This window comes from Bubalus bubalis, chromosome 14 (assembly GCF_019923935.1).
Source record: "Bubalus bubalis isolate 160015118507 breed Murrah chromosome 14, NDDB_SH_1, whole genome shotgun sequence".
In the NCBI taxonomy this organism is placed as follows: domain Eukaryota; kingdom Metazoa; phylum Chordata; class Mammalia; order Artiodactyla; family Bovidae; genus Bubalus; species Bubalus bubalis.
Genome location: NC_059170.1, coordinates 30,311,651 through 30,323,758, shown reverse-complemented (window position 1 = coordinate 30,323,758; position 12,108 = coordinate 30,311,651). Strand labels below are relative to the sequence as shown.

The following is a 12,108-nucleotide window of genomic DNA, read 5'->3' as shown; positions in this document are numbered from 1 at the left end:
TAAGTGATTAAATCAAAGAGGAAATCAAAAAACACCTTGAGACAAATGACAATAAGAACACAACCACACAAAATCTGTGGGATGTAGCAAAAGCCATCCTGAGAGGGAAGTTCACAGCAATACAGGGTTTCATCAAAAGAAAAAAAAGAAAAATCTCAAATAAACAAACTGATCTACCACTTGAAAGAATTGGTAAAAGAAGAACAAACAAAACCTAAAGTCAGTTTGTCCCCAAAAAGAAGAATAAACAAAGCCTAAAGGGAGGAGATAATAAAGATCAGAGAGGAAATAAATAAAACAGAGATTTTTTTTAAAAAGTAGTAAAAAAAAATCAATAAAACCTAGAACTGGCTCTTTGAAAGGGTAAACAAGATGATAAACCTCTGGCCAGAATCACCAAGAAGAAAAGAGAGAGCCCAAATAAACAAAATAAGAAATGAAAATGGAGACATAATATCCAATACCTTAGAAATGCAAAAACCCATAAGAGAATACTATGAACAATTATATGCCAAAACATTTAACAACCTAAAAGAAACAGACAAGTTTCTAGAAACATATACCTACCAAAAATGAATCAAGAAGAAGTTGACAATTTGAACAGACGTGTTACTAGAGGTGACGTAGAATATGTAATTAAGAAAAAAAAAATTCCTTATAAACAAAAGTCTGGAACCAGATGGCTTCACAGGCAAATTCTACCAAACATATGTAGAAGAACTTACATTAATTCTTCTCAAACTCTTCCAAAATATTAAAAAGGAAAGAGCACTCCTAGGGCATTCTATGAAGCCACCATGACTCTGATACCAAAACCAGACACAGATATCACCAAAAAGAAAATTACAGCCTAGTTTTTTGATGAAAATAGATGTAAAAATTCTCAACAAAATATTATCAAGCCAAATCTAACACATAAACAAGATCATACACCACAACCAAGTTGGATTCATGTCAAGTTCACAAGTGTGGTTCAACATATGCAAATCAATCAATGTGATATACTTCATAAACAAAATAATAGACAAAACCACATAATCACTTCAATAGATGCAGAAAAAGCATTTCACAAAATTCAACATCTGTTCATGATAAAAACTAACCAAAGTAGATATACAGGGAACATATCTCAATATAATAAAAGCTATTTATGACAAACCCACAGCTAATATAATATTCAATGATGAAAAGCTGAAAGGTTTTACACTAAAATCAAGAACAAGACAAGGATACTTACTCTTACCTCTTCTATTCAGCATACTTTTGGAAGTCCCAGCCACAGAAATCAAAGCAAGAAATGAAAGATATCCAAATTGGAAAAGAAGAGGTGAAATGTCAATACATGTGGATGGCATGATACTGTATACAGAAAATCTTAAAGATTCCACACAAAACATACTAGAACTGATCAACAAATTCTGCAATTTAGCAGGATAGAAGATTAATACAGAGAAATTCATTGCATTTCCTTATACTAACAACAAAATATCAGAAACGGAATGTTAAAAAAAAAAAAAAAGACAATACCTTTTAAAAATTACAACCCCTAAAATAAAATACTTAGAAATAAATCTGAGTAAGAAAGTGAGGATGAACCCTCCCAGATTGAAAGGTGTTCAATACTCTACTGGGAAAGAGTAGAGGGCAATTACTAATAGCTCCAGAAAGAATGAAGTAACTGGGTCAAAGTGGAAACGATGCTCAGTTGTGGATATGTCTGGTGGTGAAGGGCTTTCCCAGTGGCTCAGTGGTAAAGAATCTGGCTGCAATGCAGGAACCACAGGAGACATGTTTTTGATCCCTGAGTCGGGAAGATCCCCTGGAGGAGGGCATGGCAACCCACTCCAGTGTTCTTGCCTGGAAAATCCCATGGACAGAGGAGCCTGGCAGGCTACAGTCCATAGGATCGCAAAGAATCAGACATGACTGAAGTGACTAAGCAGCAGCAGCTGGTGGTGAAAGTAAAGTTTGATGCTGTAAAGAATACTATTGCATAGAAACCTGGAATGTTAGGTCCATGAATCAAGGTAAACTGGATATGGTCAAGCAGGAGATGGCAAGAGTGAACATCAACATCTTAGGAATCAGTGAACTAAAATGGATGGGAATTGGCAAATTTAATTCAGATGACCATTATATCTCTCACTTAGAAGAAATGGAGTATCTCTCATAGTCAACAAGAGTCTGAAATGCCGTTCAGTTCAGCTCAGTTCAGTCGCTCAGTCGTGTCCAACTCTTTGCGACCCCATGAATTGCAGCACGCCAGGCCTCCCTGTCCATAACCACCTCCCGGAGTCCACCCAAACCCATGTCCATCAACCATGTCGGTAATGCCATCCAACCATCTCATCCTCTGTCATCCCCTTCTCCTCCTGCCCTCAATCTTTCCCAGCATCAGGGTCTTTTCAAAAGAGTCAGCTCTCTGCATCAGGTGGCCAAAGTAGTGGAGTTTCAGCTTCAACATCAGTCCTTCCAATGAACAATCAGGACTGATCTCCTTTAGGATTGGCTGGTTGGATCTCCTTGCAGTCCAAGGGACTCTCCTGAGTCTTCTCCAACACCACAGTTCAAAAACATCAATTCTTTGGTGCTCAGCTTTCTTTATAGTCCAACTCTCACATCCATACATGACCACTGGAAAAACCATAGCCTTGACTAGACGGACCTTTGTTGGCAAAGTAAATGTTTCTGCTTTTGAATATGCTGTCTAGGTTGGTCATAATTTCCTTCCAAGGAGTAAGCATCTTTTAATTTCATTGCTGCAATCACCATCTGTAGCAATCTTGGAGCCCAGAAAAATAAAGTCAGCCACTGTTTCCACTGTTTCCCCATCTATTTCCCATGAAGTGATGGGACCGGATGCCATGATTTTAGTTTTCTGAATGTTGTGCTTTAAGCCAACTTTTTCACTCTCCTCTTTCACTTTCATCAAGAGGCTCTTTAGTTCTTCTTCACTTTCTGCCATAAGGGTGGTGTCATCTGCATATCTGAGGTTATTGATATTTCTTCCGGCAATCTTGATTCCGGCTTGTGCTTCTTCCAGCCCAGCATTTCTCATGATGTACTCTGCATAGAAGTTAAATAATCAGGGTGACAATATACAGCCTTGACTTCGGTGCAATCTCAAAAATCACAGAATTATCTCAAGTTCCTTTCCAAGGCAAACCATTTAACATCACAGTATCCAGGTCTATGCCCCAGCCACTGATGCTGTAGAAGCTGAAGTTGACTGGTTCTCTAAAGATCTACAGCACCTTCTATAACCAACACCAAAAAAAAAAACAAAAAAAAAACTCTTTTTCTTATAGGGGATTGGAATGCAAAAGTAGGAAATCAAGAGATATTCAGAGTAACAGGCAAGTTTGACCTTAGAGTACAAAATGAATCAGGGCAAATGCTAACAGAGTTTTGTCAAGAGAACACACTGGTCATAGCAAACAACCTATTCCAACAACACAAGAGACGACTCTACACATGGACACCACCAGATAGTCAAGATCGAAATCAGATTGGTTATATTCTTTGCAGCCAAAGATGGAGAAGTTCTATACAATCAGCAAAAACAAGACCTGGAGCTAACTGAGGCTCAGATCATGAGCTCCTTATTGCAAAATTCAGGCTTAAATTGAAGAAAGTGGGGGAAATCACTGGACCATTCAGGTATGATATAATCAAATCCCTTATGATTAAACAATGGAAGTGACAAACAGATTCAAAGCATTAGATCTGGTAAACAGAATGCCTTAAGAATATGTATGGAGGTTTGTAACATTGTACAGGAGGTGGTGACCAAAACTATCCCCAAGAAAAAGAAGTGCAAGAAGGCAAAGTGGTTGTCTGAGGAGGCTTTACAAATAGCTGAGGTAAGAAGAGACGTGAAAGGTGAGGGAGAAATGCAAAGATATACCCAACTGAATGCAGAGTTCCAGAGAATAGCAAGGAGAGATAAGAAGGCCTTCTTCAATGAACATTGCAAAGAAATAGAGGAAAGCAATAGAATGGGAAAGGCTAGAGATCTGTTCAAGAAAATTGGAGATATTAAGGAAACATTTCATGCAAGTTTGGGCATGATAAAGGACAGAAATGGTAAAGACTTAACAGGGCAGAAGAGATTAAGAGGTGGCAAGAAAATAACAGAGGAACTGTACAAAAAAAGCTCTTAATGACCTGGATAACCATGATAGTATGGTCACTCACCTAGAGCCAGACATCTTGGAGTCTGAAGTCAAGTGGGCCTTAGGAGGCATTACTACCAACAAAGCTAGAAGAGGTGACAGAATTCCACCTGAGCTATTTAAAATCCTAAAGGATGATGCTGTGAAAGTGCTATGTTCATTATGCTAGCAAATTTGGAAAACTCAGTAGTGGCCACGGGACTGGAAAAGATCAGTTTTCATTCCAATCCCAGAGAAAGGCAATGCCAAAGAATGTTCAAAGTACCATATAATATGCTCATTTCACATGCTAGCAAGGTAATGCTCCAAATCCTTCAAGCTAGGCTTCAGCAGTACCTGAACTGAGAACTTCCAGATGTACAAGCTGGGTTTTAAAGAGGCAGAGGAACCAGAGAGAAAATTGCCAACATTAGTTGGATCATGGCTCACCTGCGCCTGCACCTAGAGCTCCGCTTCTCTCCCAGCCGGGCGGTCGCCGACTCCACGGCTGACGCTCGCAAGATTGTTATGGCCTACCCGGGATACGGAGGAGGGTTTGGAAATTTTGGCAATCCATTGGGACAGCCAGGATACCCTGGACACCCAGCTTATCCAGGCAGTATTTCAACAGGAGACCCTATGTGGAAATGCTTCCTTGCTATTGCTGGCCAGGATGGTGAAGTGGATGCTGAAGAACTTCAGAAGTGTTTAACACAGTCTGGAATTAGTGGAACTTATTCTCCCTTCGGTTTGGAAACCTGCAGAATTATGATTGCCATGTTGGATAGAGATTACTCAGGAAAAATGGGATTTAATGAATTCAAAGAACTTTGGGCAGCTCTTAACTCCTGGAAGCAAAACTTCATAACTGTTGATAAAGACGGAAGTGGCTCAGTAGAGCATCAGAACTGAATCAAGCCATTGCTGCTATGGGTTACAGGTTGAGTCCTCAAACAGTAACTACCATTGTCAAACGTTACAGCAAGAATGGCCGAATCTTCTCTCATGATTATGTTGCTTGCTGTGTGAAGCTTCGGGCATTGACAGATTTCTTTAGAAGAGACCACTTGCAAAAAGGGGTTGTGAGTTGCATATATGACGATTTTTTGCAGGGCACAGTGGCAGTTTGAATGTCTAGAATTTGAAAGCTGAAGAAATACTGTGAGTTTCTCTGCTTAGAAGAAATGAACTGGACTCCTTAAAATTAAAGCTTCTAAGGCTTTTCCGTATTCCATATATTGAATCTCTTCTCTGAGTTTTTACTTTAGCTCACAGTGTAAAGCAATAAAAGAGATGTTTTTGTATTTGGAATATTATTGCTTTTAGTAAAGTTATAACTTTAGAGATATCTGCATAATCAACATAGGTGTATAATTAAGTGATATAAATACCTCTTAGCTTTAATTTTGTTTCTTAATTACAAGATAGATTATATATTTTAAAAAGATAGATTGTATAAGAAGCTAAATGATGCAATGCCAGGGTCCAGCCCCGGCTGATCCAGGGTATTCGAAGCGGGGACGGCGTCGGCGACCTATTTAATTATTTATTCATCAAAGATATAAAGAGTAATAGAATGAGGATAGCTCAGTAGGAAAATTCAGTGGAGAAAAGAGGCTGAGTAGCTTGGTTTACGCGGGAGACCAATAAAACTTCAAGACAAGAAGTTTGCACCACTTACGTAGGCCGCAGGCGTCCTTCCATTCTCCCGAAGGAGAGGAGACACTGAGGCCTCCCTGGTCGGATCTTAGAAGCCCAGGCATAATTAGCAAGCATGGTGGGTTCCGCGCTCCAGATGGAGACTCAGCCAGAATTTGAAAGAGAGAGTGACATGGGGAGACCAAGTTTCAGTGAACAAGGCCCACACTTTATTTTCCAAAGTAGTTTTTATACCTTAAGTTGTGCATAGAGGATAATGGGGGAAGGGGTGGAGTCATGCAAGGACAGCAGTTCCTGGTCCTAATCGAAGCCAGGCTTTCAGACTTATCATATGCAAAAGTTCAGGTGAATTACATCATCTTCTGGCCAGGAGGCCTGTTAACATTTTAAGAAACTTATCTTTCTCTAAAGGTGATTATTCCAAAGTCAGGCACCAGCCTCCAAAAAAGCATTGGACAAAGCTGCATTTTACATTTCTATGCACCCATTATATCAATCAATACACTGCCAAGGACACAGTAGGTACGGAGTATGGAGACTTAGCAGCAAACATTGGCCCAACAAGTGAAAAACCCTTCACCAATACAATTTCTAATCAATCTTTTAACTACTCAAAGGAATCTGTGTTTAGACAGTTTAGAACATCTCCTGCCTCTCACAGTTGGGAGGCTCTGAACAATCACATGTGGCTGGAAAAACCTATTCAGGCAGGCTAGAGGATTTCCAAAGGAGTTTGTAGGTTAAACACTGTCACACCCAGGAATTATTAACTGGAGCTGTAAGCTAACTCTTTTTTTCAGAGAGAGGTAGTGGGGGACAGCCCCCCGTAAAGTCAGAGGTGTAGGTGAGAGCACAAAGCAGAAAGTAGGCAGACTCTGGTTTTGGGGGTAGATGCTCGAGAATTTCCAGGGGGACTCCTGAGGCTCGATCCCGCCTTTGCGTATGCCGAGCCTCCTTCCTCATGACCTTTGTCATGGGAGGAGTTCCTCACGCTGGCTCCTGGCAGTGATAGACTTCCAGTTGAGCTATTCCAGATCCTGAAAGATGATGCTGTGGAAAGTGCTGCACTCAATATGCAATATGCACTCAATATGCAATATGCCGGCTCCCGGCAATGCAAGCCTAGATAAAACTAATTTATACTTACCTGAAGGTTACAAATTATATTTTGAAAAATCTGTTTGTAGTTGTTGGTATTTGAAGGTGAGCCAGAAAGGGAAGCCTAGATTTTGTGCAATCTTTATAGTAGAGGTTTTTTTATTTGCTCACATAATCAGAAAACAGAAACTTGTGACTCTTTGCCTGTGAAGAAGAAAATTGTAGTTCCTAAAACTTTATCCTGAATCACATTAGGTGGACCATAAATTAATCTATGGTGAAATAAAACTACAGGAGGCATTGTTTTTCCTTTTTTAATTTTTTTGCAGTATATGTTTTTCTTCAGTGTGTTTTTATTGTCTTCTGTGGAACAAAATTCTTAATGAACATAACTTCTTTCTCTGTATAGATAACCTAAAATGGCATCTTTGTTTAAATTTAGGTTTTCTGCAAATGACATATTTTTAATGAAATCTCAATATTTAAGTTTGTTATTTTAAACTACATTGTTTATACATATTGCTATTAGCTGTTTATAAAATTTTTAAAAAATCAAGTAATCTACCACTTTGTTTAAATGTTTAGAAATTACACTTTTGACTTTCTTGACAGCATTAGTCTGTGATTTTGACATTAGTAAACCCGTAAGTCTTTCTCGGTAAGTGTGATGTGGGTCCTGAGCATGGTAAACAGCATTTCATTTTTTACTATGAAAATTGAAAGTGTAGTCACCAGGTTCTTAGCATTTTAAGATTACTGATATAAGTTGTTGTAGTTAATCAGTCCCTTGGCAAACATGCCTCAGTCTTTCTAAATGAAGAGTTAGTAAACCACATACTTTTATTACACTTTAACTAAATATCTTCTAGCTTAAAGGTGAATACAAATTAACATAATTTTAATATGGCTTGTGATTGAATTAATAATATAGTTTTTCATATAAGTTTCATAAAAATGGAGGATGAATGGTAGTATCTTAAAAAAAACTTTTATAAAGATACAGAATTGTAAATCAACTTTCATTTTAAAAAAACTTAGAAAGGAAGCAATATATACTCTTGTTGATATTGATAATTTTATATAATTAGCTGTCAAATTCATTTGGTTAGATTTATAAAAATGTGTGAATGAATAAATCATGTAATTTTGTCAAAAAAAAAAAAAGAATGACTTCCTCAGGGATCAATGCAAAGAAATAGAGGAAAACAACAGAATGGGAAAGACTAGAGGCCTCTTCAAGAAAATTAAAGATACCAAGGGAATATTTCATGCAAAGATGGGTTCGATAAAAGACAGAAATAGTATGGACTTAACAGAAGCAGAAGATATTAAGAAGAGGTGGCACGAATACACTGAAGAACTGTACAAAAAAGATCTTCACGACCCAGATAATCACGATGGTGTGATCACTTACCTAGAGCCAGACATCCTGGAATGTGAAGTCAAGTGGGCCTTAGAAAGCATCACTACGAACAAAGCTAGTGGAGGTGATGGAATTCCAGTTGAGCTATTTCAAATCCTGAAAGATGATGCTGTGAAAGTGCTGCACTCAATATGCCAGCAAATTTGGAAAACTCAGCAGTGGCCACAGGACTGGAAAAGGTCAGTTTTCATTCCAATCCCAAAGAAAGGCAATGCCAAAGAATGCTCAAACGACTGCACAATTGCACTCATCTCACACGCTAGTAAAGTAATGCTCAAAATTCTCCAAGCTAGGCTTCAGCAATACGTGAACTGTGAACTTCCAGATGTTCAAGCTGGTTTTCAAAAAGGCAGAGGAACCAGAGATCAAACTGCCAACATCCTCTGGATCATGGAAAAAGCTAGAGAGTTCCAGAAAAACATCTATTTCTGCTTTATTGACTATGCCAAAGCCTTTGACTGTGTTGATCACAATAAACTGTGGAAAATTCTTCAAGAGATGGGAATACCAGACCACCTGACCTGCCTCTTGAGAAATTTGTATGCAGGTCAGGAAGCAACAGTTAGAACTGGACATGGAACAACAGACTGGCTCCAAATTGGAAAAAGAGTATGTCAAGGCTGTATATTGTCACCCTGTTTATTAAACTTCTATGCAGAGTACATCATGAGAAATGCTGTGCTGGAAGAAGCACAAGCTGGAATCAAGATTGCTGGGAGAAATATCAATAACCTCAGATATGCAGATGACACCATCCTTAATGGCAGAGTGTGAAGAGGAACTAAAAAGCCTCTTAATGAAAGTGAAAGAGGAGAGTGAAAAAGTTGGCTTAAAGCTCAACATTCAGAAAACTAAGATCATGGCATCTGGTCCCATCACTTTATGGCAAATAGATGGGGAAACAGTGGAAACAGTGTCAGACTTTATTTTGAGGGGCACCAAAATCACTGCAGATGGTGACTGCAGCCATGAAATTAAAAGACACTTACTCCTTGGAAGGAAAGTTATGACCAACCTAGATAGCATATTCAACAGCAGAGACATTACTTTGCCAACAAAGACCCATCTAGTCAAGGCCATGGTTTTTCCTGTGGTCATGTATGGATGTGAGAGTTGGACTGTGAAGAAAGCTGAGGGCTGAAGAATTGATGCTCTTGAACTGTGGTGTTGGAGAAGACTCAGGAGAGTCCTTTGGACTGCAAGGAGATCCAACCAGTCCATTCTGAAGGAGATCAGCCCTGGGATTTCTTTGGAAGGAATGATGCTGAAGCTGAAACTCCAGTACTTTGGCCACCTTATGCGAAGAGTTGACTCTTTGGAAAAGACTCTGATGCTGGGAGCGATTGGGGGCAGGAGGAGAAGGGGACGACAGAGGATGAGATGGCTGGATGGCACCACTGACTCGATGGAGGTGAGTCTGAGTGAACTCCGGGAGTTGGTGATGGACAGGGAGGCCTGGCGTGCTGCGATTCATGGGGTCACAGAGTGGGACATGACTGAGCGCCTGAACTGAACTGAACTGATGGGGAGAATAACCTAGATTATCATTGTGGACCAATATACCCTTATAAAAAGGAGGCAGGAAAGCCAAAGTTAGAGAAGCACAAGTGACATTGGAAGCAAGACTGGAGTCATAAGAAGATGGAAACCATGAGAAAAGGAGTGTAGACAGTCTCAAGAATTTGGAGAGGCAATGATCACCACCTCCAGGAGAAATATTTCCCAGCTGACTCCTTGATTTTAGTCCAATAATATAATTTTTGGTACTTTGACATCCAGCATTATAATGAGACTGTCATTTTAAACCACTAAATATTTGATAATTTCTCTCAGAGCCTTAGGTAACTAATATAACATGACCATGTCATTGGAAAAAAATTCCAAGCACTTGGATCAATGTTTTACTTTCTTCTTAAACTTCATGTTCACTGTGTGTTGGGAGCTCTGCATATCACTCTCACTCAAGTATCCAGGTCGTTGGAGCTAAGTCCGACATGAGAATGTGTATTTCTGGGGAAGGGGGACATTGGTTCATAAAGGTTTTTACAGTTAAATGAAAACTGTGCCAAATACATTCATCACTTCTCCTTACAACTCAGTGATCTAAGAGGTCATGTGGTCTCACCTAATGCAAAGGATAGAAATGCATCACCCCCTGAGGACACACAGTGAACAGCCAGAAGTATTTGGTGGAGCACAACACTTCCAGAGAGGGCTTAATGCCCAAATCCAGTCTCTGCCACATCACTGACCTCTCTGTGCCTCGGTTCCTCCCTTGTATAAGGATCTCATGTAACAGGCTCATTGTGCAGGGTACATGCAATGTACATGCAACATACATGCAAAAGGCTGAGTTCAAGGCTGGATCATGGAATACAAAGTCAATGAAGGCTGCCACATCACTGACCTCCATGACTCAGGTCATGTGATACATGTTCCATTAATGTGGGCTCTGATGTGCCAAAGACAGAGGACCTCCATAAACCATAAACAAAATGAAAAGACAATCTACAGAAAGAGAGAAAATATTTTTAAATGATGCAGCTGACAAGGGCTTTATTTCCAAAATATACAACAGCTCATACAACTCAAAAATAACAAAAAGCAAACAACCCAATTGAAAAATGGACAGAAGACCTAAGTAGACGTTTTTCCAAAGAAGAAATACAAATGACTGAGGCACATGAAAAGATGCTCAACATTACTAATTATTAGAGAAATGCAAATTAAAACTCCAATGAGGCACCACTTCACACTGGTCAGAATGGCCATCATTAAAATTTGTACGACTCATATTGATGTATAGCAAAACCATCACAATATTGTAAAGCAATTATCCTCCATTTAAAATAAATATGTATTTTTTAAGTTGTACAAATAACAAACGCTAGCGAGGATTGGAGAAAAGGGGAGCCTGCCTATACTATTGGTGTGAATGTAAACTGATGTGACCGCTATGGAAAATATTATGGAAGTTCCTCATAAAACTAAAATTATCATATGATCCAGAAATCCAACCCCAGGGCATATATCTTTTTCTCCAAAAAGATACATACATCCTTATGTTCATAGCAGTACTATTCACAATGGCTAAGACAAGGAAACAAAGTACCTGTCCATCAATAGATGAATGAATGAAAAGATGTGGAACATATATACAATGGAATACTGCTGCTGCTGCTGAAGTCGCTTTAGTCATGTCCGACTCTGTGCAACCCCACAGACGGCAGCCCACCAGGCTCCTCCATCCCTGGGATTCTCCAGGCAAGAATACTGGAGTGGGTTGCCATTTCCTTCTCCACACAACGGAATACTACTCAGCTGTAAAAAATGAAGAAATAATGCTATTTGCTACAGCATAGATAAACTAGTGATTATCATACTAAGTGAAGTAAGTCAGAACAGGAAAGATAAATACCATATGATATCACTTGTATGTGGAATCCAAAAAATGACTCAGGGAATTGCCTGATGGTCAATGGTTAGGATTTCATAATTCCATTGCAGGGGCCTGGGATTGATTCCTGGTAGGGGACCAAAGTGGAGAAGGCAATGGCACCCCACTCCAGCACTCTTGCCTGGAAAATCCCATGGATGGAGGAGCCTGGTGGGCTGCAGTCCATGGGGTTGCTAAGAGTCGGACACGACTGAGCGACTTCACTTTCACTTTTTCACTTTCATGCATTGGAGAAGGAAATGGCAACCCACTCCAGTGTTCTTGTCTGGAGAATCCCAGGGGCAGGAGAGCCTGGTGGGCTGATGTCTATGGGGTCA

At 39.6% G+C, this 12,108-nt stretch overlaps 1 protein-coding gene and 1 pseudogene across 1 annotated transcript in view; both read left to right on the top strand.

Moving 5' to 3' along the window:
• Window positions 1–12,108, top strand: part of LOC102408791 (basement membrane-specific heparan sulfate proteoglycan core protein) — a 129,168-nt gene that overhangs the window by 8,175 nt on the left and 108,885 nt on the right.
• Window positions 4,581–5,579, top strand: LOC102400355 (annotated as a pseudogene).